This window comes from Ovis aries, chromosome 15 (genome assembly GCF_016772045.2).
Source record: "Ovis aries strain OAR_USU_Benz2616 breed Rambouillet chromosome 15, ARS-UI_Ramb_v3.0, whole genome shotgun sequence".
Classification (NCBI taxonomy): domain Eukaryota; kingdom Metazoa; phylum Chordata; class Mammalia; order Artiodactyla; family Bovidae; genus Ovis; species Ovis aries.
In genome coordinates, this window is record NC_056068.1 from 81,055,951 (window position 1) to 81,080,229 (window position 24,279).

The following is a 24,279-nucleotide window of genomic DNA, read 5'->3' on the forward strand; positions in this document are numbered from 1 at the left end:
CTCTTTGCGACCGCATGGACTATACAGTCAGTGGAATTCTCTAGGCCAGAATATTGGAGTGGGTAGCCATTCCCTTCTCCAGGGGATTTTCCCAGTGCAGGGATCAAACCCAGGTATCCCACATTACAGGCGGATTCTCTAACAGCTGAACCAGCTGGGAAGCCGAAGAACACTGGAGTGGGTAGCCTATCCCGTCTCCAGGAGATCTTCCCAACCCAGGAATCGAACTGGGGTCTCCTGCATTGCCGGCAGATTCTTTACCAGCTGAGCTACTAGGGAAGCCACATCGGATTCACGTGGCTGTACACAGACGCTAACAAGACATTGCAAAGCAACTATACTCCAGTAAGAATTAATGAAAAGTTCCGTTCCCTTGGATGACGTAGTTGCACACGCATGCCCTGTCCCTCGTCTGCGGCCCGTTTCCTGGCTCATCTTTGCAAACATGTGCTGAGGTCCTGCTTTTTCATCTGTCAAACGAGGGCTTCAAAGCCAAGCTGTCACGAAGACCAAACGTCTGTGGATACAAACTGCAAGCAGTTACACTGATGTCAGTATCCCCACTCTCTGGTCCAGGTCAGTCTGCGGCTCTCCCGGTCTTGCGTCAAGGCCTCCGTGACAGCAGAGTCTTGCGATGGATCGCCCTCTACTGGTTAATGAAAGCCTAACCGGACATCTCCGGGGTGGCTCAAGCAGTGAAGAATCCACCTGCCAATCAATTCGGAAAGCGCGGGTTCGATCCCTGGGTAGGGAAGATCCCTTGGCGAAGCCTAGCCCTCCAGGCTCCTCTGTCCATGGGATTCTCCAGACAAGAATTCTGGAGTGGGCAGCCATTTCCCTCTCCAGATCTTACTGACTCAGAAGGGCAATTTCTTTTGTACGGTCGCTTTACTCAGAAACAGAGATAGGTTAGCATTTTGCTTGATTTAAAAATTTTCCTTAGGACCTTTAATTTCCCTGCTCACTCGCTTTTTCTCTTTTGTTACCAAATCTTTAAGGAATACCCACCACAGAAAGAGTGTCTTCCCAAGAAGGCCGCCTTTGGTCACCCGTACTTCCCAGCCTCTTTCTTTAAAAAACAAGCAAACAAATGCAGCCTTACTGAGGTCTATTTCCCATATTATAAAATTCATCCTTTTAAAGCATTCAGTTCAGTGACTTTCAGTATATCCACTGAGATTTCCAACCATCCCCACAATCTAATTTTCATCAAATATTTTCACGTATATTCACTAGGATTCACCTCCCATTCCTCTCCATCCCCTTATCCCTAGGCAACCACTATTATTATTATTATTATTATTATTAGATTATTTCCCCATAATCTATTTTCTGTCTTATAAATCTGCTCGTTCCGAAAATCTCACTGAAACAGAACCACGCAGCACGTGGTCCGTGGTAGCGGTTCTCTCAACTTGTCACGGTGTTTCCAAGGTTCATCTACGTGGTAGCGAATGTCAGTGCCTCACTCCTTTTTGTGGCCAAATAACATTCCCCTGCATGGATATACCAACCCCCTTTCGCTCTTTTTGGAAGCATCATTGACATAACATACTCGTTTCGGTGGTACAGCATAAGGATTCAGCGTTTGCATACGTGGCGAAGGGCTCACCCCAGCGCCCAGTTAACATCGAAGACCACATAGCTACAGTTTCATTTTCTTATGATGAAAGCTTTTTTAATGGTTTTAACTCATTTCCCGTTCAGTGTCTGGGGTCTTTGCTGCTGTGTGGGCTCCGTCCAGCTGCAGCGAGTGGATGCCACTCTCCAGCTGGGGTCCGCCGGCTCCCCACTGCAGCGGCTTCTCTCGTTGCAGAGCAGGCTCCAGGGTGCGTGGACGTCAGTGGCTGTGGCACGCGGGCTCCGTTGCCCCGTGGCGTGTGCAATCTTCCCGGACCAGGGCTCAAACCCATGTCTGCTGCACTGGCAGGTGGGCTCTTTACCACCGGGCCGCCGGGGAAATCTGTGATGGAAACTCTGAAGATCTATTCTGTTAACAATACTTTAAACATACAGTGCAGTCATATAGTCACCGGGCTGCGCGCGCGCTCTCTCTCTCTCTCTCTCTCTCTCTCCCCTCTCTCTCCCCAGCTGCTCAGCTGTGTCTGACCCTTTGCCACCCCATGGACTGTAGCCCGCGAGGCTCCTCTGCCCGCAGGATTCTGCAGGCGAGGACACTGGAGAGGGTCACCATGCCCTCCTCCAGATGCTGTGCTCTGCACCCCATAGTTTATTTACTTTGCAAGTGGAATTTCGCACTCTTCAATTCTCTGTGCCCGTTTGCCCCCTCCCGCTCCCCGCCTCAGCAGCACCGCTCTACTGTCTGTGTCTGCAGGCGCTTGTTTTAGAGTCCCCGCAGTGAGACCGCATGTGCTTGTCTTTCTCTGACTTCCCCGCTCAGCACGTGCCCTCGTGCTCCTCCCATGTTGCGGCAGATGGCAATTCTCTGCCTTTTAATCCCCCAGCTTTCAGTGCTCAGAGTCACCGGGTCTCTGATCTGTTCTCAGTATTTCTCCCTTTGAAGAGGGACTATCTCTTTTGAGGGGAGATTTCATCTGTGTCTCACCGTGGCTAGTCCTAACTGCCTTATCCTCTTTACCAAGAAGGCCAGTATCTGAAGATGTTGCAGTTCTGTTTATTGGGCTGCAGTCTGCCAGGCTCCCCTGTCCATAAATTTTTCCAGGCAAGAGTCCTTAAACATGTTGCCATTTGCTCCTCCAGGGGATCTTCCTGACCCAGGGATCGAACTTGCATCTCTTGCGCCTCCCGCATTGACAAGCGGATTCTTTCCCGCTGCGCCACCTGGGGAGTCTGACTGATACTGAGTCTGTGTTTGGCCGTGGCTAGTCCTACCAGACTTATCCTCTTTACCCATAGTGCCAGCATCTGAAGGTCCTGCAGATCTGTTTCACAGGGACTATTCTCCCCCCGCCAGCTCTCAGTGTTAGGGGTCTGACTCTGTATAGAGGTCTGTGCTTGTGCTTTATTTTCCCCCTGAACTGCTCTCTTTGTTCTTGAACGTAACCTGTGGGATCCTTGCCACTTTATCCTGAGGGTGTAGCCTTCCAGTTCACCGGGACGTGAGCTGAGTCTTCTGAATCCTCAGCAGCCTCGCAGTCTCCGTGGCAGAAGTCAGGGCCAGCTCTCAGCGGGCTCTCCAGGGTGAAAGCTATTTTTAGTGCTTGTTTACTTTCCTGGGTTCCTGGTTTCACTTCATCTGAGGGCTTAGCTTATTCCTCCTTTTCATGAAGTTAACTGGAAGTTCATTTAAAAGATGATTTTATTTCAAATTCAGCATTTCAGTTGTTTTACTTACGAGGGTCATTCTAGCATATAATTCAGCACATTGCCAGACGCAGAAATCCTCAGTTAGCCTCATTCTCCTGATCTTTAAAGATATTTTCAGTTCCCCTTCCTATCCTTGACCAGCCGTCTATAATTTATCTGTGTATTGATACAGTTGCCGTTCCTGACTTCACAGTTTTGACATGACCGACCATTAGGTCTTATTTCTTTCTGTACTTTAAGATTGGTGCGACCTGCTTTTCTTCAGAAAGTTGTTTGGGAGAATTATCTGAGCTTCGGTTTCAGATTTTCTCCTAAGAATCCTGAGAGAATTTGCATTTGCTTTTGGTTGGTACTTGGGGGTACTAACAAGCTGAGGTTGCTCTAAAATTAATTCTCAGGTAAGGTTCCTTTATCTACACTGGTTGTGTAAATTCAGACCACGAACCTCCCTGAGAGTGTGTGATTACAAAGCCTCAGAAAGTTAAGATCTCTTTTTCCTGAGATAGGAATTTTTTTTTTCCCCTTAATTTCCTCTCGTACCAAAGTCTAGTCTGCTGGACTCTCGTATGGATGTCTGGGTCTCCAATTAAATGCTCCCTGAGAGTTTGGGCTTGGTCTCTCTCTCTCTCCCCAAGTCTCTCTTGTGTGTTTATCGAAACACAGGCCAGTTTGTAGTGACATGGACTGTCACACTGAATGAAGAAGTATGTCAGACAGAGAAGGAAAAATATCATATGACGTTTCTTACATGCATAATCTAAAAATACATGATACAAATGAGCATTCGTACAAAACAGAAAGAGACTCACAGACTTAGAGAAAGAATTCACGGTTGCCAGGGAAAGGGCGGATGGGGGGAGGGATAGTTAGGGAGCTTGGGATGGACATGTACACACTGGGGAACGTATTTGAAAGGGATAACCCAGGACCTACCGTCTAACGCAGGAAACTGTGCTCCGTGTTATCTGGCAGCCTGGGTGGGAGGAGAGTTCGGAGGAGAATGGACACATGCGAATGCATGGCTCAGTGCGTCTGCTGTTCACCTGGAACTATCACAGTCTTCCTCACCGGCTGGCTATACGCCAGTAGAAAGTAAAAACAAACGGACAAGCCAAATATCACGAGAGTTCAGCAAATTCCCCAAAGGGAAAGTCATATGCAGGGCTGCCTTCACTCTCAGCATTCCTGACTGTTCTTTACATTTGAAAGTTGGAGATTTCCTTTTCTTTCCTTGCCTGCTCATAAGTGTATTTAAAAGTATTTTCTAAAGCCATTCTGTCCGATGTCTTTAGTTGTTTTACAGTGGTGGGTACATCTATACCATTCCATCTACCATACTAACAGAAACGCAATCTTTTCAATTGGGCTTCGCTCGCGGCTCAGTTGGTAAAGAATCAGCCTGCATGTGGGAAACCTGGGTTCCATCCCTGGGTTGGGAGGCTTCCCCGGAGGAGGTAAGGTTATCCACTCCAGGATTCTGGCCTGGAGAATCCCTGGGCTGGATAGTCCATGGGGTCGCAAAGAGTCGGACACGACTGAGCGACTTTCAGTTTTGAAAGTATATTGAAAAGAATCTTGTCAATGTACTTCAGAATTCAAAAGATCACTTCTTTTCTTTGTATTTTAGCTCTCCCGGGTCAGCATAGTAGCATGGAAATCCCCTTGTTCATTCAACTGTTGACGTTAGGTGCTAAAAACAGTAACCCAGAAAACAAATTCTAGCCTACACTGCTCACGGTGTGTTCCATGGCACGCAAGTTATGTCAAAGTGTAAAGCTGTGCTTCTCTCCGCATCCGTGTTTTCATCACCTGGAGTCGCGTGGGCGCCTGGAGAGTTTGCAGGCTGTGACAAAGTCATTGTTCTACTTGCAATGTTGTGTATGAGAAAAATTTTCTCCTGACCTTGTATTTACTCCCACCCCCTCCAGCCTGCAGTCTGAAATTCTGAAAGAGTATGCAAGGGTCAAATACTGAGAAATTGAAGGTTATATGGACATAAAAATTAATACATTAAGTGCTTTGTGAAGTCATTGCTGGTGTAAGAAAGGAGAGTCAATGATCAAGACTGAAAGAAACTGCAGGATTTGCACGGCACTGAGCCAGTGTGGATTTAGATGGACTGACTCACTTGAAACCCTGCTGAATAATGTTACATTCATTTCCTTTGCATAGTCTGGAAGCTTCTGGTCGAGAGGTCATGAGGCTCCCAGACCTTTAGTTAACCGTGACAGTGGGAAAACGTTCCCTTCTTCTTACACCTTTTAGAGCGTCTTTGATTTCCTTGTTCCTTAGACTGTAAATCAAAGGATTCAACATGGGGATCACCACCGTCTAGAAGACCGAGGCTATCTTGTCATAGCCCAGAGAATTGCCGGCTCTGGGGTGTGTGTAGACGAAGAGGCCTGATCCAAAGATAAAGGTCGCTGCTCTCAGGTGGGAAGCCCAGGTGTTGAAGGCCTTGGCCCTGCCTTCAACAGAGCTGATCTTCAGGATGGTGGCAATGACGTAACTGTAAGATACCATGATGATTAAGATGGAGATCACAGCAAAAATCGCTGCTATCACGAATTTTATCACTTGTAGCAAGAAAGTTTCGGAGCAGGAGAGGACTAATCATTGAGGCAGGTCACAGAAGAAGTGATGGATAACATTCGGTCCACAGAAATGGAGCTGAAGTAAGGCACACAACTGAATGAGTGAGCCAAGGGATCCAGCTATACACGATCCTGCCACCATCTGCACACAGAGAGGGGGGACATGGTCGCTGTGCAGAGCAGAGGGCTGCAGATGGCGACATAGCGAGCATAAACCAGGGCCGCCAGGAGACAGCCAGACCCAGGCGAGAGAACAAGAGGTGCTGCATGGCGCACCCCGGAAAGGAGGTGAGTTCAGGCTTCCTGAAGAAGTCTGAGAGCATTCCGGGGGTTGTGGAAGTGACAGAGCAGGAATCTAAGAAGGGTCAGTTGCTGAGAAGACGTACATGGGTGTGTGTAGGTGGGAGTCCGTCCTAATCAGGATGATGAGACCCAGGTTCCAGGCCGCTGTCAAGACGTAAGTCCCCATGAACACGGCAAAGAGAGCAATCTTAAACTTGGGAGAATCCGAAAATCCCAAGAGGATAAATTTGGTGACTGTTGTATTGTTCCTTCCTGCAGCCATTGTCTTGAAGTTTCTTCAAACTGCAGAAAGATTCTTGGGTTGTAAAGATTGTCTATTTTAATATCATGAAATCTGTTTGTTTTGGATAAAGTTTCATATTTTTGGACAAAGATTATTCATAGTCAATATAAGAAACTATAAAATTAGTGAAAAAATACATTGAGGACCCCATTTCGCAGCACGCTTGATAGTTTGTGATATATTTTTGCACTTTTTTCTGCACATACATGTGCACACATAAACACACAGATGTTGCCAGACTGTTGTCTGAAAACTGGTACTGCGGCTGCTGCTGCTAAGTCGCTTCAGTCGTGTCCGACTCTGTGTGATCCCAGAGACGGCAGCCCACCAGGCTCCCCTGTCCATGGGATTTGCCAGGCAAGAGTATTGGAGTGGGTTTCCATTTCCTTCTCCAAAACTGGTACTAGTTTACACAAATTCAAGATTTTATGATAAAATGTTGAGAGAGTCATTTCCTAGGCAGGTTGATAAGAAGTCTAGGGGTCCCCAAGGAGAGAGGGGTCTGGAATTCTCAAGGAGGAAGAAAGGACAAACATTCTTTTCCTTCTCTACATTCCTTAGGATTATATACCAATAATGTATCCTGCCTGAGGACAGTCTCTGGATTAAACCTTCCGTAATTCTATAAATTATGGGAGTAGACCTGCTCTTTACAAGGATTATATACCAATAATGTATTCTGCATGAGGACAGTCTCTGGATTAAACCTTCTGGCTAATTCTGTTATCTTAAAATGTAAATTATGGGAGTAGGTCTGGTGAGGTCTTTACAACCTCCAGACATTCTTTGGATTCATTGGAGAGTATATAACTTCATTGCTAACACTAACTAGGGGGTACTCTTTCTGCCCCCTTCTGATGCCTACGTCAGAAGCTTTCTCTATCCCCTTTATACTTTAGTAACACTTTATTACACAAAAGCTCTGAGAGATCAAACCTCGTCTCTGGCCCTGGATTGAATTCTTCTCCTCCAGGGGCCAAGAATCCTGGCATCGTGATTCAACAACAACCTTTCAATATCTTACCATCCCATTCAACACTGCCCATAATTATTTAGCTTTACTCCTTGACAATCTTGCAGGTTAAAAACATTCTCATTGTTTTTATTTGCATTCACTTCATTGACTTGCTTGTATCTATGTTTTACCCATTTGTTTAGTAGGTTATTCTTGATTTGTAGGAGCTTTTAACATATCAAGGATCATAATCCTTTCTCCCTCATATATTTTCCTAAATCTTTTCCAAGTGTATCATTTAATATCAATATTTTTTATGTTGGATTTTGCTATATGGATTTCTTTTATTTTTAGGTGCTCAATTGTGGCTCAGACAGTAAAGAATCAGCCTTCAATGCAGGGGATCTGGGTTCAACTTCTTGGTTGGGAAGATCCCCTGGAGGAGGAAATGGCAACCCACTCCAGTAGTCTTGCCAGGAAAATCCCATGGACAGAGGAGCCTGGTGGGCTACAATTCATGAAATCGCAGAGTCAAACACCACTAAGCGACTAACACTTTCCCTTTTTTCACTCAATTTTCTATGATATTTATGGTACCTGACTTTGGTATTACACACAAAAAATATTGTTTTACACAATCCAAAAGTCTTTAATATTTTCTTTGAATTCGCTTGTATTTTTAAAATTTCTGGAGTATTTTAGTACACAGTGTCAAGTATAATTATGAGATAATTTTTGTTTTGTTTTTCCAAACTCTCCCAACACAATTAACTGAATGGTTTCTCCACTGAGTAAAGTCACTTCCATCATGAGGTTGTTTATAGAGTTGCTGTTCTGCCCAATTTTTAAGCTAATAGTCCATGTACTATGTGTCCAGTCCTGCACATTTTATAACTGCTTATGACTATATTTTATTTAATTTAATAGAATATTTTGATAAGTGATAAGAAAAACATTCCTCACTTTTTCACTCTGAGATCGTTTTGATGGTTTTCATAGTTATGTCTTCAAAAGACCTTTATGATGAACTAAAAAATAAAATGACATTTTTACTGTGTTTCATTATTACATTAACTTGGGAGAAAATAACAGATGATTTTCCTTTGCTAAGCTGTTTCTATAAATAACCAAAGAAACACTGACAATCTTAATAAATATTATAATCTAAGATTATTAAGCTTGAGTGAAGCACTTGGGTCACTCCAGGCTCTGCCCCTACGCTGTCACCGCTTCTCTGTGCCATCAGTTTCCTCATCGTAAAACGAGGTAATTTTAGCGGTTCTCCTTATACGATAGGGACCATGCTTTCCACATAAGGGAGCAGTAGTCATGGTAGAAACACACTGAAAGAAAAGTAACCTAATATTCTAAGACATTGTTTTTACTCCTGAAAGAGGGTCATTTGAATACTAGGAAAGGGAAAATCGTGTTGACTCAATACCGTCCATCAATGTCCCCAGTGAGAGCACGAGATCCAGACTATGTCCCTGCAGTAAGCCCTGAATCATAAGTTGATGTCTTTAGAACACCTTCAGTAGAGATCGGATGAGCGCGCCAGCTGCGTTTATAACATGTTTATATCTCAAGAAGTTAAACAAAGATTTCTTTGGGAACACTAGTTACTGGGGTATTTCTATGGTTTATGTTGCCATCTTTGTCCTGAAGGGTCTGGTACTCTGGAGATCTTGAGGCCATAAGATTATGTTTGAAATTTTAGAAAATACTTTCAGTGAAGTTGATCGGTTTTTTGCTTTGTTTTAGTTTTATTTTTAATTAATTCTCATTGAAGCGTAATTGCTTTACAATGTCGTGTTAATTTCTCCTGTGCAGCGAAGTGAATCAGTCATCCATGGACACCCGGCCCCTCTTTTCCTTCCCATGGAGGTCACTCCAGAGCCGTGAGTGGCGCTCGCTGCGCTGTGCAGGAGGTTCCCATTAGTCACATGCGCTTTTTGCACAGTGTCAATGACGTATGTATGCCAAGCCCAGTCTCCCAACTCCTCCCATCCCTCCTTTCCCTCTTGGTATCCATACATTTGTTCTGTACATCTGTGTCTCTGTCTCTGCTTTGCGAATAAGATCATCTCTACCGTTTTTCTAGATTCCACGTGTATGCATTAGTGTAGGATACTTATTTTTCTCTTTTTGACTTACTTCGCTCTGTGTAGTTTTTCATTGTATTATTGACGCATTTTAAATAAAAAGTTTTTTAACGACAAGGTAGAAATGATAACGTGAAAGTCACTCCCTTGTGTCCAACTCTTTGCAACCCCATGAAATGTAGCCTGCCAGGCTCCTCTGTCCATGGGATTCTCCAGGCAAGAACACTGGAGTGAGTTGCCATTCCCTTCTCCAGGGGAATCTTCCCAATCCAGGAAACTCAGGTCTCCCACACTGCAGGCAGATTCTTCACCATCTGAACCACCAGGGGAGCCCAGAAATGATAAAGTATTGTAACATACGTCTTCTAATTCCGTGGCAAGAGAAAACGAAGTAAAGTTTTAGATAATGATGATGATGATAATGATTAAAACTCCCAGAAGCAGAGAAAGCTTACGTAACTAGAAAAGTACGTAGAAACTTCATATTCATTCCTCAATTATTTTTATGTCGCTTCCATTTGTTATCTGCATTCTCTCCCCATTGTTAATTCAAGACCAAACATATAGCAATCAGAATCATTGGTTGTGATTAAGAATAAGAGGTTCAGAACAGAATAAATACTGCTTCCTCGCTTACCTGAAAGCATGGGAATTGGGTGGACTGGCCAAGCAGCCCTGGTGCAACCCTGCCACCTGCGACGTCACAGGGCGGCTTGAGATCAGCAGAGTGAGCCTTTTAAAGGGCAAGCTTACCATTCTTCCAGGATTCTTTTATTATGGAAACTCGCTGCATATACAGTGTTTTCAGAATCCCATATGAAAATAAAATTTATGGGGAAACAGCTTAGAAGTTTGAAAATCAAAGTGGATGAGCAGTCACTCAACATGGAAATGCCATTTCTAAGATTTTGGAGAACAAAGAGCAGAATAAATTACTCATCTGCTTAGTATTAATACACTTACCAAGAGTAGCTTAACATTCAGTCAAGAAACAAAGTCAGTCTCGTATTCTTGCTTTGTTTCTCTCTTAATTTGATACAAGAAAATGTTATATTACCAAAATAAAGTTTACATCCCATGAACTAGGTGTTTTTATTTCCTTTTAATGGCAAAGCCCAAATTAATTAACTATTTATAAGTCACAGAAAATGTTTCTCTATTCAGCAAATAATCTGATGTTGTTGAATATCTAACCTCTGCCAGGCGCCAAGTAAGGCCATCATTTGGGAAACAGTAAAAGGAAGATCAAAGAAGTATTTGAAATGGCTCCTGGGCTGGTTCACTATTGCTCTTCACGTATTTTCAAGGAGGAATGCAAGAAAGGAGGTGACTGAATATGAAGAGGGAAATACACAGTGTAAAAAGGTAAGCGTATCTTTCCTGCCTCCTCTGGTAATCTGTCCCTCTTATGAATGTGAAGCTCCTTCTTCTATGCTCCCTCAGCCCCTTCACATTTTCCTAGTTCAGTAAGAATCTCGTTGTTCTTATTTTTACGAGTTTTCCCAATACGCCTTAAACTGTGCTTTTAGGCAAGACGAAATGTATTTTTAATATTCCTTTAACACCTAATATGGACTTCCCTGGTGGCTCAGTGGTAAGAGAATCCACCTGCGGTGCAGGAGACGTGGGTTCAATCCCTGGGTCAGGAAGATCTGCTGGAGAAGGAATCGCAACCCACTCCAGTATTCTCGCTGGGAAGTCCTAGAGACAGGGCAGCCTGGGGGCTACAGTCCCCAGTGTCGCCGAAGGATCAGACAGGACTTACCTACTAAACAGCAGCAAAAAATATCTAATGTGTCAGTTATGCACTGATGTGTAACAAACCGCTTCAAGCTTATTGACTTGAACACCAACAGTTCATCATCTCTCACGGTTTTTCTTGGCGCATCTGTGGGTTTCACTTGGAACTCTAATGTGGCTGCATTCATCAATGGCCTGGATGGTCTGAGATGACCTCACATGTTTTGGGGCTCACCGGGGATGACTGAATGGTTGAGATGGCTGAGATTCTCTCTCCACGTGCCTTTCACCCTAGACTCTTCTGAGTGTGACCTCAGGATTCCAAGAGAGCCAGTCCCAAGGACAAGCACTCATCAGGCCTCCTCTTGTGTCAAATGTGGTGATGCTGTCTTGATCAAAGTCAGTCACATGGCCAAGCAGTGACTCACTGTGGAAGGGGACTATACAAGGGCATGGGAATAAGGCGTTGTGACTCACTGGTGTCCACTAACGTAACAGTGTACCACCCTGAGGTTTGGTTCAGTGGCTGAGCCAAGCAATGTAGCAATAACAAATATTTCTGGACTTGCAATTTATTCAACTATCCCTTCTGAAACTGTGTACAAAAATTGCTTACTCTCTGAAATGGGAATTATATTCTCCAAACAAGAAACTAGGATGTGCCTTCAGTTAACGGGGAATGAGGAGATGTGTCTAGAGTCTACCAAAAACTCTTAGAACTAATATGCATTCGAAAAGTTTACATGCTATGAGCTCAATATGTCAATATGTTATATCAATATATAAATATGCATTTCTATAAACTGGCAGAATACATAAAAATCCAAATTAAAAATAAATACTATATATACATATATATTCGGTTTTCTCCTCATTTTATTTTTGGTTCTCTAACTCATTGTAAGTTCACAAAAGTTGTTTCCTATGATTATATCACAGCAATGTACCTGAAAACATAGCTCCATTATCCTGCATGGATATCATGAGTGGTAGTAGGGTCACAGGAAAGATAGCATGAGTTCATATACCTATAGTTCCCTACACAGTTCTTGGAACAGGGTAGAAAATTGCTTTATTTTGGTTACTAATAAATATTATTATTAAATTATCTTGGACAGAATAGTCTTTCAATAAATGTTCCTTTATTTACCTCTTCTCCATGACTCAATTTATATTAAAACTCCAGGAATTTTTTATCTTGCTTTTTTAATGACAAATAGATAACATACAATGATTTCCCAAGCTAGGCTTTAATTTCCTGAAGACCACAGATATTTTCATGCACTTTTGCCCCCTAACCATAAATATTGGTCCCTAGACAACACTGAATGTGCAGAAATTGATGTAGTTGAGTTTTTCTATTATTTTATGATATAATCATCACATGTATTTTAAGCTCATAAAATGTACTTAACTATTTCAAATGACTTAGGAATTACCTTTTTTGAAAATGAGGTAAAATCTTATGTGTCCAGCAACAAATATTTCATTTCTATTCTCGCTTCTACTGTTAATTAGATGAGTTTAGAAGTCTCATTCTCTATAGGCATCCACTGAGAATCAAATACTCCCAATAAAAATTCACCAGCATTTTCTGAAGTGAATAGGGTTGATGATAACATTTTGTAGCTGTGAAGTCATTGCTCTAAAACCTGTAGACAATCAGTCTATTCCGGAAAAAGAAGTCAATCAAATAAAATATTTGGTATCATTATAGACTAGTTTTTAATTGAGTAAGCCATTTTATTTTTCAACTAGGCTTTGTAGAATGATTTAGTGAGCCTTGGTAAAAGTTATTGTACGTTACTATCATTTAAGTTGATACTGTGGGTTCTTATTATTGTTGTTAATCATAATTAAACTTACTGTTTAAAAAGCCTTTCTTAAAGGCGACGTCACTGACTCAGTGGACATGAATTTGAGCAAACTCTGGGAGACAGTGAAAGACAAGGAAGCGTGGCATGCCGCAGTCCATGGGGTCGCAAAGAGTCAGACAAGACTTGGCGAATGAACAATGACAACAAAGATTTTTTCCTTAGAGGAGAAATAAACATTCCCTGAATACTGTCACTCTCCCTGATATTTTTTTTCATGTTCTAAACAACCAGAAGAAATAAGAAATCATGTAAATGGTTGTTTGAGACACAAGCAAGTTGGTCTTGCTAAGCCAGTGTCTTAAGAAATGGTGACTGATCACAAAGTGATCAGTTTCCTATGTGTGCTAAGGACAGAAGAGGAGGAAAAAACGTTGTCAGATTAGAAACAAATAAATTTTTCCAGTTGGAATACCGATCGGGGATTCTGAAGAAGGAAGAACTAAAAAGGTGCCTAAGCATATCGGAAGCCACTCCCGCTGATTATTTCCAAGCATACCATGAACGCTGTGGGCTAGTGGACAGTAGGACTGCGCAGCTATCCTCGATGCCAGCGTTTTAGACAGGACAAGAATAACGCAGGATCGCTGAGAGCTCAAGAGTCTTTCTTTGGGCTAGAAGTACATTACCTCGTGGTGCACTTTACCTTTTATTATGTTAAATGGACGGGGATTCCAACTCCTGACCTCCAGACCCTAGACTGCCTGCCTGCCTAACTGCTACGCTACCGTGACTTGTTTAAAGCATAAAGGTTAGGAGTCTGAGTGAACTCGGGAGATGGTGATGGACAGGGAGGCCTGGCGTGCTGCAATTCATGGGGTCGCGAAGAGTCGGACACGACTGAGCGACTGAACTGAACTGATGGTAAACGGTCACTTATCCACTCACACCTCATTTACTCTCACCCAACCCCCTGGGCCTGTTTCTTTAATACACTTTCGGGAAGACTAGGTGTGGAGAAGCCAAGTAACTTGTCCAAGGTCGGGCAGCTAGTGAGTGGCAGTGCTGTGAGTTTGCACCAAGTCTTGTAGACTCCAAAATCCTTGCTACTGAGCTGCAGTGCTAGGGATGGAAAGCCATCGTTTTCATTACATTGCAGTGGAAGTGTCAGCCGCTCAGTCCTCTCCGACTCTTTGCGACCCCATGGACTGTAGCCCACCAAGCTCCTCTGTCCATGGAATTCTCCAGACACAGATACTGGAGTGGGTTGCCATTCCCTTCTCCAGGGGATCTTCCCAACCCAGGGATCGAACCCAGGCCTAAGTGAATTAATTATTACTTAACACACGCACGCAGCTTTTTTTTTTGGCCATGCCCTGTGGCACAGGATCTTAGTTCCCCAGCCAGGAATGGAACTCACAGCCCCCCATAGAGAGGCATGGAGTCTTAAACCCCGGACCACCAGGGACGTCCTCATGCAGCTCTTGGCAAACACCAACTTTTCAAGACATGGCATTGGGCATCAGGTAGTAAAAGAAGTTACAGTAAACTCTCCAGACAACAGCAAGTTCCCAATGCAAGATATTATTCAGTTAGCTACATGGTCTTGTTTCTGTTAAAATTCTCCATTGAAGGGAAACATATTACTTCCTAGTAGAAAGGACCTGAGCTCTGAGCAAGTTTGAAGCAGAGAGAGAGACAGGCCGATAGTGGAAGACATGGCTCTGTAAAGGAAGAAGGCTTCCAAACCAGGAGTCGGGGTCACTGAGCACCATTACCCTGTGCCCCAGGCTGCCAGTGACCACAATTCCCACCCAGATGTTTGTGAAGAACGGGTGGCCACTGGTGGCTGTTTATTTCACTGGCATCTGGGAAATCTGGCAGAACTCGCTGCCCCTTCCTGGTCTGGACACTTTCTAAGCCCTAGATTCCTAAGAAAGGCATTGAACACTTATTATCAACCGTCTTCTAAAGGAACATTCCTACGGGAGGACCATCCCCCTCCAGACTTCTTTGTCCGTGCAGTCTCCTGGCCAGCCTTGATAAGAGAGGCGCTTTCACCGGGCGTTCTCTTAAACGCCGCCTTAGGATCCAAAGTGGAAAGAGGACGGCTGATTAACCTGTCCAGGCAACTGTTCCCTGGCGCATGTGGCAGTGGAGATCATGGCAGATTCTCCTGCTGATTCCACCTCCTCTTCACGGGTGATTCAAGCTTAGAAAGCTTTTTTAAGCCAATGAATCACTAGAATAGGAATGCATCTTGCATCACCTTAATCTAAAACCTTTCTTTATGGATGGATTTCTGCTGTCTTTTCTGAACATTGTGTTTTCAGAATATTATATGTATATATATGTCTTACTCAGCTTGTTATAATGCATATTTAAGTGATTTACAATCATCACCATAAACATGAATATTGTATAATATTTCTCTTTACTATTTATTGAAATATAATTGATTTACAATATTATTTTAGTTTCAGTTGTACAACATAATAATTTGCTCTTTTAAACACTGCAAAATGATCACCGCTAGAAGCCTAGTTACCGCCTGTCACCATGCAAAGTCATTACAATGTTAAAGCCTACATTCCTAACGCTGCACATTACACAGCATGACACTTATTTTATAGCTGAAAGTTTACACTTCTTAATCTCCCTCATCTATTCGGTTCATCCCCCTCCTATGGAAACCACCAACTTGTTCTCTGTATCTATGAGTCTTTTTTTTGTTTGTTTTCTTACATTTGTTCATTTGTTTTTTTTTTTAGGTTTTATAAGTAAGTGAAATTATATAGTATTTGTCTTCCCCTGACTTATTCCACTAAGTGTAATACCCTCTAGGTCCGTTCAGGTTGTCGTGAAATGAAAGGTTCATCTTTTTTGTGACTGAGTACTATTCCATTACACATATTTGCATATATATGTCACATTTTTATCCATTACATTTTAGATATATCTAATATATCCAATATTTGGGATATATCCAGTATATTCAATATATCCTATATGTTGATGGACTCTTAGCTTGCTTCCATATCTTGGCTACTGTAAATAATGCTGCCATGAACTTTGAGATGCATGCAACAGTTTGACTTTATGTTTTTGTTTTCTTCATAAAAATGCCCAGAAGTGGAATTGCTAGATCTTTTGGTAGATCTGTTTTTAATATTTTGAGGAACCATCATATGTTTTCCATAGTGGATTTCACCAACTTATGTTCCCACCAACAGGGCACAAAGGTTCCCTTTTCTCCACATCTTCATCAACACTTGATATTTGTTGCCTTTTTTTTATAAGAGCTATTCTGACAGGTGAGCTCACTCAAACTCATGTCCATTGACTCTTGGATTCCATCCAACCATCTCATCCTCTGTCATCCCCTTCTCCTCCTGCCTTCAATCTGTCCCAGCATCAGGGTCTTTTCCAGTGAACCAGCACTTTGCGTCACGTGGCCAAAGTATTGGAGTTTCAGCTTCAGCTTCGGCTTCAGTCCTTCCAAAGACTATTCAGGACCGATTTCCTCTAGGATTGACTAGAGGATCAAGTTAAGTTGATCAACCAAGGTCAAGTTAGTTGGATCTCCTTGCAGTCCAAGGGACCCTCAAGAGTCTTTGCCAACACCACAGTTCAAAAGCATCAGTTCTTCAGCACTCAGCTTTCTTTATGACCCAACTCTCATATCCATACATGACTACTGGAAAAACCATAGCCTTGACTAGATGGACCTTTGCTGGCAAAGTAATGTCTGCTTTTTAATATGTTGTCTAGGTTGGTCAAAACTTTCCTTCCAAGGAGCAAGGATCTTTTAATTTCATGGCTGCTGTCACTATCTGCAGTGATTTTGGAGCCCCCAAAAATAAAGTCAGCCACTGTTTCCACTGTTTTCCCATCTATTTCCCATGAAGTGATGGGACCAGATGCCATGATCTTCATTTTCTGAATGTCGAGCTTTAAGCCAACTTTTTCACTCTCCTCTTTCACTTTCAACAAGAGGCTCTTAAGTTCTTTGCTTTCTGCCATAAGGATGGTGTCATCTATGTGTCTGAGGTTATTGCTATTTTTCCTGGCAGTCTTGATTCTAGCTTGTGCTTCATCCAGCCTGGCAGTTCTCATGATGTACTCTGCATATAAGTTAAATAAGCAGGATGACAATATACAGCTTTGACTTTCTCCTTTCCCAATTTGGAACCAGTCTGTTGTTCCATGTCCCATTCAAACTGTTACTTCTTGACCTGAATACACATTTCTCAAGAGGCAGGTAAGGTGTTCTGGTATTCCCATCTCTTGAAGAATTTTCCAAAGTTTGTTATGGTCTACATAGTCAAAGGCTTTGGCATAGTCAATAAAACAGAAGTAGATGTTTTTCTGGAACTCTCTTGCTTTTTCAATGACCCAAAACATGTTGGAAATTCTATCTCTGGTTTCTATGCCTTTTCTAAATCCAGCTTGAACATATGGAAGTTTATGATTTATGTACTGTTGAAGCCTAGCTTGGAAAAAAATTTTTTTAATTAATTTATTTTTTATTGAAGGATAATAGCTTTACAGAATTTTGATGTTTTCTGTCAAATCTCAACATGAATCAGCCATAGGTATACATATATCCCTCCCTTTTGAAACTCCCTCCTATCTCCCTCCCCGTCCTACCCCTGTAAATTGATACAGACACTATGGAAGATGGTATGGATGTAGCTTGGAGAATTTTGAGCATTACTTTGCTAGTGTGTGAGATCAGTGCAATTGTGTGGTAGTTTGAATATTCTTTGGCATTGCCTTTCTTTGAGATTGAAATGAAAACTGGCCTTTTCCAGTCCTGTGACCACTGCTGAGTTTTCCAAATTTGCTGGCATATTGAGTGCAGCACTTTCACAGCATCATCTTTCAGGATTTGAAATAGCTCAACTGGAATTCCATCACCTCCACTAGCTTTGTTCCTAGTGATGCTTACTAAGGCCCACTTGACTTCACACTTCAGGATGTTGGGCTCTAGGTGAGTGATCACACCATCATGGTTATCTGGGTCATGAATATCTTTCTTGCATAGTTCTTCTTTGTATTCTTGACACCTCTTCTTAATATACTTAAAATGCTTCTGTTAGGTCCATACCATTTCTCTCCTTTACTGAGCCCATCTTTGCATGAAATGTTCCCTTGGTACCTCTAATTTTCTTGAAGAGATCTCTAGTCTTTCCTAGTCTATTGTTTTCCTCTATTTCTTTGCAGTAGTCACTGAGGAAGGCTTTCTTATCTCTCCTTGCTACTCTTTGGAACTTTGCATTTAAATGAGTATATCTTTCTTTTTCTCCTTTGCCTTTTGCTTCTCTTCTTTTCTCAGCTATTTGTAAGGCACCCTCAGACAGCCATTTTGCCTTTTTCCATTTCTTTTCCTTGGGGATGGTCTTGCTCCCTGTTTCCTGTACAATGTCACGAACCTCTGTCCATAGTTCTTCAAGCACTCTGTCAGATCTAATCCCTTGAATCTATTTCTCACTTCCACTGTATAATCTGTAAGGGATTTGATTTCGATCATACCTGAATGGTCTAGTGGTTTTCCTATTTTCTTCATTTTAAATCTGAATTTTTCAATAAGGAGAAGAGTGGAGAAATAACTCCAGAAAGAATGAAGCTGCTGCTGCTGCTGCTAAGTTGCCCCAGTCGTGTCCAACTCTGTGCAACCCCATAGACGGCCTCCCACCAGGCGCCTCTGTCCCTGGGATTCTCCAGGCAAGAACACTGGAGTGGCTTTCCATTTCCTTCTCCAATGCATGAAAGTGAAAAGTGAAAGTGAAGTCGCTCAGTTGTGTCCAACTCTTAACGACCTCATGGACTGCAACCTACCAGGCTCCTCCATCCATGGGATTTTCCAGGCAAGAGTACTAGAGTGGGGCGCCATTGCCTTCTCCGAAAGAATGAAGAGACAGAGCCAAAGTGAAAACAACGCCCAGTTGTGGGTGTGACTGGTAATGGAAGTAAAGTCCGATGCTGTAAAGAGCAATATTGCATAGGAACCTGGAATGTTAGGTCCATGAATCAAGGCAAATTGGAAATGGTCAAACAGGAGATGGCAAGAGTGAACATTGGCATTTTAGGAATCAGTGAACTAGGATGGACTGGAATGGGTGAATTTAACTCAGATGATCATTATATCTACTACTGTGGGCAGGAATCCCTTAGAGGAAATGGAGTGGCCATCACAGTCAACAAAAGATTCTGAAATGCAGTACTTGGATGCCATCTCAAAAAATGACACAATGATCTCTGTTCGTTTCCAAGGCAACCCATTCAATATCATGGAAACCCAAGTCTATGCTCCAACCAGTAACGCTGAAGAAGCTGAAGTTGAATGGTTCTATGAAGATCTACGAGACCTTCTAGAACTAACACCCAAAAGAGTTGTTCTTTTCATCATAGGGGACCGGAATGCAAAAGCAGGAGGTCAGATCCCTCGAATAACAGGCGAGTTTGGGCTTGGAAGAAGCAGGGCAAAGGCTAACAGAGTTTTGCCAAGAGAACGCACTGCTCATAGCAAACACCCTCTCCAGTGACTCAAGAGAAGACTCTACATGTGGACATCCCCAGATGGTCAATATGGAGATCAGATTGATTATATTCTTTGCAGCCAAAGATGGAAAAGCTCTATACAGTCAACAAAAACAAGACCAGGAGCTGACTGTGGCTCAGATCATGAACTCCTTGAACATCACAGGCAGGATTCAAAAATGTCACATTCTTTACATGTACTGTTAATTTTGCATTTTATTACATCACATTGAAATTATTTATTTTTACATCATGTCTCCTACTAGAGAGTGAAATTCCTGGGGAAGTTGTTGCTGTTTAGTCACTCACTTATGTCTGACTCTTTGTGACTGCACACCAGGCTCCATGAGATTTTCCAGGCAAGAATAGTAGAGTGGATTGCCATTTCCTTCTCCAGGGAATCTTTCCAACCCAGGGATCGAAGCCTGGTCTCCTGCAAGTCTCCTGCACTGGCAGGTGGATTCCTCTCCACCGAGGCCCCAGGGAAGCCCCAGTGTGATTACCCATTCTCTCTCATCGCTTAGCCCGTTAGGAAGTGTCCACTAAATGCTGGCTAAACAGAAGAATGTGTGAATACCTGTCGGGCCTGCTGACTGAAGACTTATTCTAAGCTCATTTCTGTGGTTCAGAATAGAACAGGACATTGTCACAGTCTTTTAACCAGGTCTTGCTTCAAGAAATTTATTTTTTTTTCTTCTCATTTTATTTTTATTTTCAAGAGTTTTGTTAACGTATAGCTCACAAATCATAAATCCATCCATTTTAAGTGTGTAATAATTTTAGTAGACTGGCATCCTCCCCACAATCCACTTTTAGAACATTTCCATCACTCAAGAAAAGATCCCCTGTGCACACTGGAGGTCTCCTTGCATTCCCACTGTAATTTTGGACAGTGTGCTGCGGTCTCTAAGCGCGGTCCCTCGTCTATTATTTGGGATGACATGTGTCCTTGATCCCCCACAAAGAGACACAAGTGTCACAGCTGTGAGAATAAAGGAGAGTAACACATGCTTATGGAGTTCAGGGTTTTGTATTTTTCCCCCAAGTACCTGTGGTGACGGAGACAGCGTCAGGGAAAACCTGGAACAACCGGCGCTGCTGCAGACGGTGTACGGAGTCTTAATTCTGCAGTTCCAGACTGGAGCACATGTATTGCTCTTAATGGTTGCCTTTACCATTGTTTTCCATGACAATCAAGTCCCTTAGGCTTATTCTGGCCCCTAAGTTTATCAGTACCGGTACTCATTCTTACAACAGTCATGCCTATTTCAAATAAATAATTTGTCTTCCCTTCCAAGGATAAAGCTATTCACCTGCAATCTCATCAGGGTGTGGCTCCATCAGTAACTCCCTTTCTGCTATTTACTTTCCAAGGCTACCTGTCAAGTCTTGCTTCTGTTTATGAATATACCCATGTCACGGACTTCCTTTTTATCTTTATCCATCCATTCTGGATGGGACAGTCCTCTCTCCCAATGGTGAGATCAGACAGAATGATCTAAATAAGAGAGCACCTTTATTACTGCAGTCACAAGGCATGTGTGTTCATGGAATGAGCCTTCGTGGTCCTGCTTTGCATGCTTTGGAGGCTTCTCTTCAACTATGTATCAGAGGTTATTTTCATCAACTCCAAATATAAATCTCTCTGGTGAATTTATAAGACATAGTCAGAAGATGCTCTTGGCAACTTTTGAACGGCTAAAAGGAATCTGAACATCCTGTCTAAGCACAGTACAGCAGCCAGCGGGTAGACAGTAAGCAAGGCTTCAGGGGCTTGTTTTTCTAGCTCCACTCTACCCTTCTCAGGCACTTCTCTGCCCTTGATTCTTTTCAACTTAATTTAAAATAAATACAAGGGAAGCTAGAAGAACGCAGAAGAGTGCAATAAAAAAAGCACAAAATCCTGGCACCAGAAGCAGCTGCTAATAATACCACTGACTTTCTAGGGGAGCTCACAAGTGATCTCCCATTATCCACTCCCTAAGGCTCTGTGAGAACTCTGCACCTCATTCACCAAGGAGAGGAGCTGGTCAGTGCTGCTGGGCTGGACAAAGTGCTTGTGAAGTCTCTCTCTGGGGAGTCCACGCCCAAGGTGCTAGGCTAAGCATAGACTGTAAGGGTCTGAAACTCATACATTTCACTTATTGAAATATAGTTGATTTACACTGCTGTGTTAATTACTTCTGTACAGCAAAGCAATTCTGTTATATATACATATACATTTTTGGAATATTCATTATGGTTTCTCATAGGATTTTGAATTTAGTTCTCTGTGCTAAAGTGAGCTTCCCAGGTAATGCTAGTGGTAGAGAACCCACCTGCCAATGCAGGCAGACCTGAGGGACGTGGGTTCCACCCCTGGGTCGGGAAGATCTCCTGGCGGAGGGCACAGCAACCCACTCCAGTATTCTTGCCTGGAGAATGCCATGGACAGAGGAGCCTGGCAGGCTGCAATCCATAGTGTTGCAGACAGTCAGACACAACTGAAGCGACTTAGCATGCATGCCTTGTAACCCCATGGACTGCAGGACTCCAGGCCTCCCTGTCCTTCACCATCTCACGGAGCTTGCTCAAACTCATGTCCATTGAGTCGGTGATGTCATCCAACCATCTCATCCTCTGTTGTCCCCTTCTCCTCCCACCTTCAATGTTTTCCAGCATCAGGGCCTTTGCCAATGAGTCAGTTCTTCACATCAGGTGGCCAAAGTATTGGAGCTTCAACTTCAGCCTCAGTCCTTCCAATGAATATTCAGGACTGATCTCCTTTAGGATGGACTGGTTAGATCTCTTTGCAGTCCAAGGGACTCTCAAGAGTCTTCTCCAACACCACAGTTCAGAAGCATCAGCTCTTTGGCTCTCAGTCTTCTTTATGGTCCAACTCTCACATCCATACATGACTACTGGAAAAACCATAGCTTTAACTAGACGGACCTTTGTTGGCAAAGTAATGTCTCTTCTTTTTAATATGATGTGTAGGTTGGTCATAGCTTTTCTTCCAAGGAGCAATCTTTAAATCCCATGGCTGTAGTCACTGTCTGCAGTGATTTTGGAGTCCAAGAAAATAAAGTCTGTCACTATTTCCATTGCTTACCCATCTCTTTGCCATGAAGTAATGGGACCGGATGCCATGATCTTCATTTTTGAATGTTGAGTTTTAAGCCAGCTTTTTCACTGTCCTTTTTCACTTTCATCCAGAGGCTCTTTAGTTCTGTTTCATAGATAGGCTCATCTGTGTCACATTTAGACTCCACATATCAGTGACATCACAGGGCATTACTCCTGACTGACTTTGCTTAGGGTGGTGCTCTCTGGTTGCCCACATGTTTCTGCAAGTGGCGCTGCTCTGTTCTTTTCATGGCGAGTGCTATTCCAGGCTGTATCTGCACCACGTCTTCTTCACCTGGTCCTCTGTTGATGGGAATTAGGTTGTTTCCATGCCGTGGCTATTGTGTATAGGGCTGCTACGCACATAGGAGTCCATGTATCTCTTTTACTTATAATTTTGTCTGGATATATGCCCAGGGGGGAGATTTCTGGATCATGTGGTAATTCTAGTTTTAGTTTTCTGAGGACACCCCATACTCTTTTCCCAGTGGCTGCACAAACTTACATTCCCATCAACAATACAGGAGGGGGTCCCTTTTATCAACATCCTTCTCAGCATTTGTTATTTGTAGACTTTTTAATGATGGCCATTCTGACTGGTGGTACCTCACTGTAGTTTCGATTTGCCTTTCTCTCCGTTTTCAGTAAAGAATCCACCTGCAATGCAGGAGAGCAAGTTCAATCCTTGGGTCAGGAAGATCTCCTGGAGAAGGAAGTATTGGAACTTCAGCTTCAGCAGCAATCCTTCCAGTGGATATTCAGTATGGATTTCCTTTAAGCAATACTGATTTGATGTCCTTGCAGTCCACCAAGGGACTCTCAAGAGTCTTGCCTAGCACCAGAGTTCAAAAGCATCAATTATTCAGTGCCCAGCTTTCTTTAAGCTCCAACTCTCAAATCAGTACATGACTACTGGAAAAACCATAGCTTTGACTATTACAGACCTTTGTTGGCAAAATGATGTCTCTGCTTTTTAATATACTGTCTAGGTTTGTCATAGCTTTCCTTCCAAGGAGCAGGCGTCTTTTATTTTCCCCTAGTACAAATTTATGAAAACTATCCTGGTTTCTTTAAAAAGATCATCAAGACAAAAAATGTTCATCTCATGTAGTTTCAGAAAAAGAAGAACAGAGTACTGCTTAGGAATTCATCTGATTACTCAGCCTCTGTCATGATTGATTAATCTCAGAACCTTTATCATTCTTGAGAAATTCCTGCACGGGGATTCTATGTCCTAAACACCTATGTCTTTTGGTAATTTGAAGGGCAGAATAAAAGGTATTTACACAGGTATTCTGTGTAAATAGGCTCCTCTTATTTAAGGACCTTATCACTCTTTCATGAAGATCATGTTTTTTGCAGTTGAAGCAATTTGAAATTTTACATAATGAAACTTCTCTGCTGGCTGTGACATTGATTTTAAGCAGGTGTATCAGAGATCATAATTATATTTGGCCATAAAAATGTTAAGGATCCAACTGGGGAAAATATGTGGCATTTCAGGAGTTACTTTTCTTTGTCAACTCTGGTCTAGTCTCAACCCCAGTCCAGT

General features: G+C 42.7%; 2 long non-coding RNA genes and 1 pseudogene across 2 annotated transcripts; 1 reads left to right on the forward strand and 2 right to left on the reverse strand.

Moving 5' to 3' along the window:
* Window positions 1-925: 925 nt before the first annotated feature.
* On the reverse strand, window positions 926-4,322 carry LOC121816731 (uncharacterized). Its single transcript, XR_009596568.1, has 2 exons — window positions 4,222-4,322; window positions 926-1,069 (listed from the first exon to the last, which is right to left on the reverse strand). It is a non-coding gene; the product is annotated as an uncharacterized LOC121816731 (long non-coding RNA).
* Window positions 4,323-5,502: 1,180 nt separating this feature from the next.
* Window positions 5,503-6,447, reverse strand: LOC106990286 (olfactory receptor 5AN6-like; annotated as a pseudogene).
* Window positions 6,448-10,732: 4,285 nt separating this feature from the next.
* LOC132657891 (uncharacterized) lies at window positions 10,733-12,121 on the forward strand. The gene is made up of 2 exons (XR_009596680.1): window positions 10,733-10,890; window positions 11,561-12,121. It is a non-coding gene; the product is annotated as an uncharacterized LOC132657891 (long non-coding RNA).
* Window positions 12,122-24,279: the final 12,158 nt, after the last annotated feature.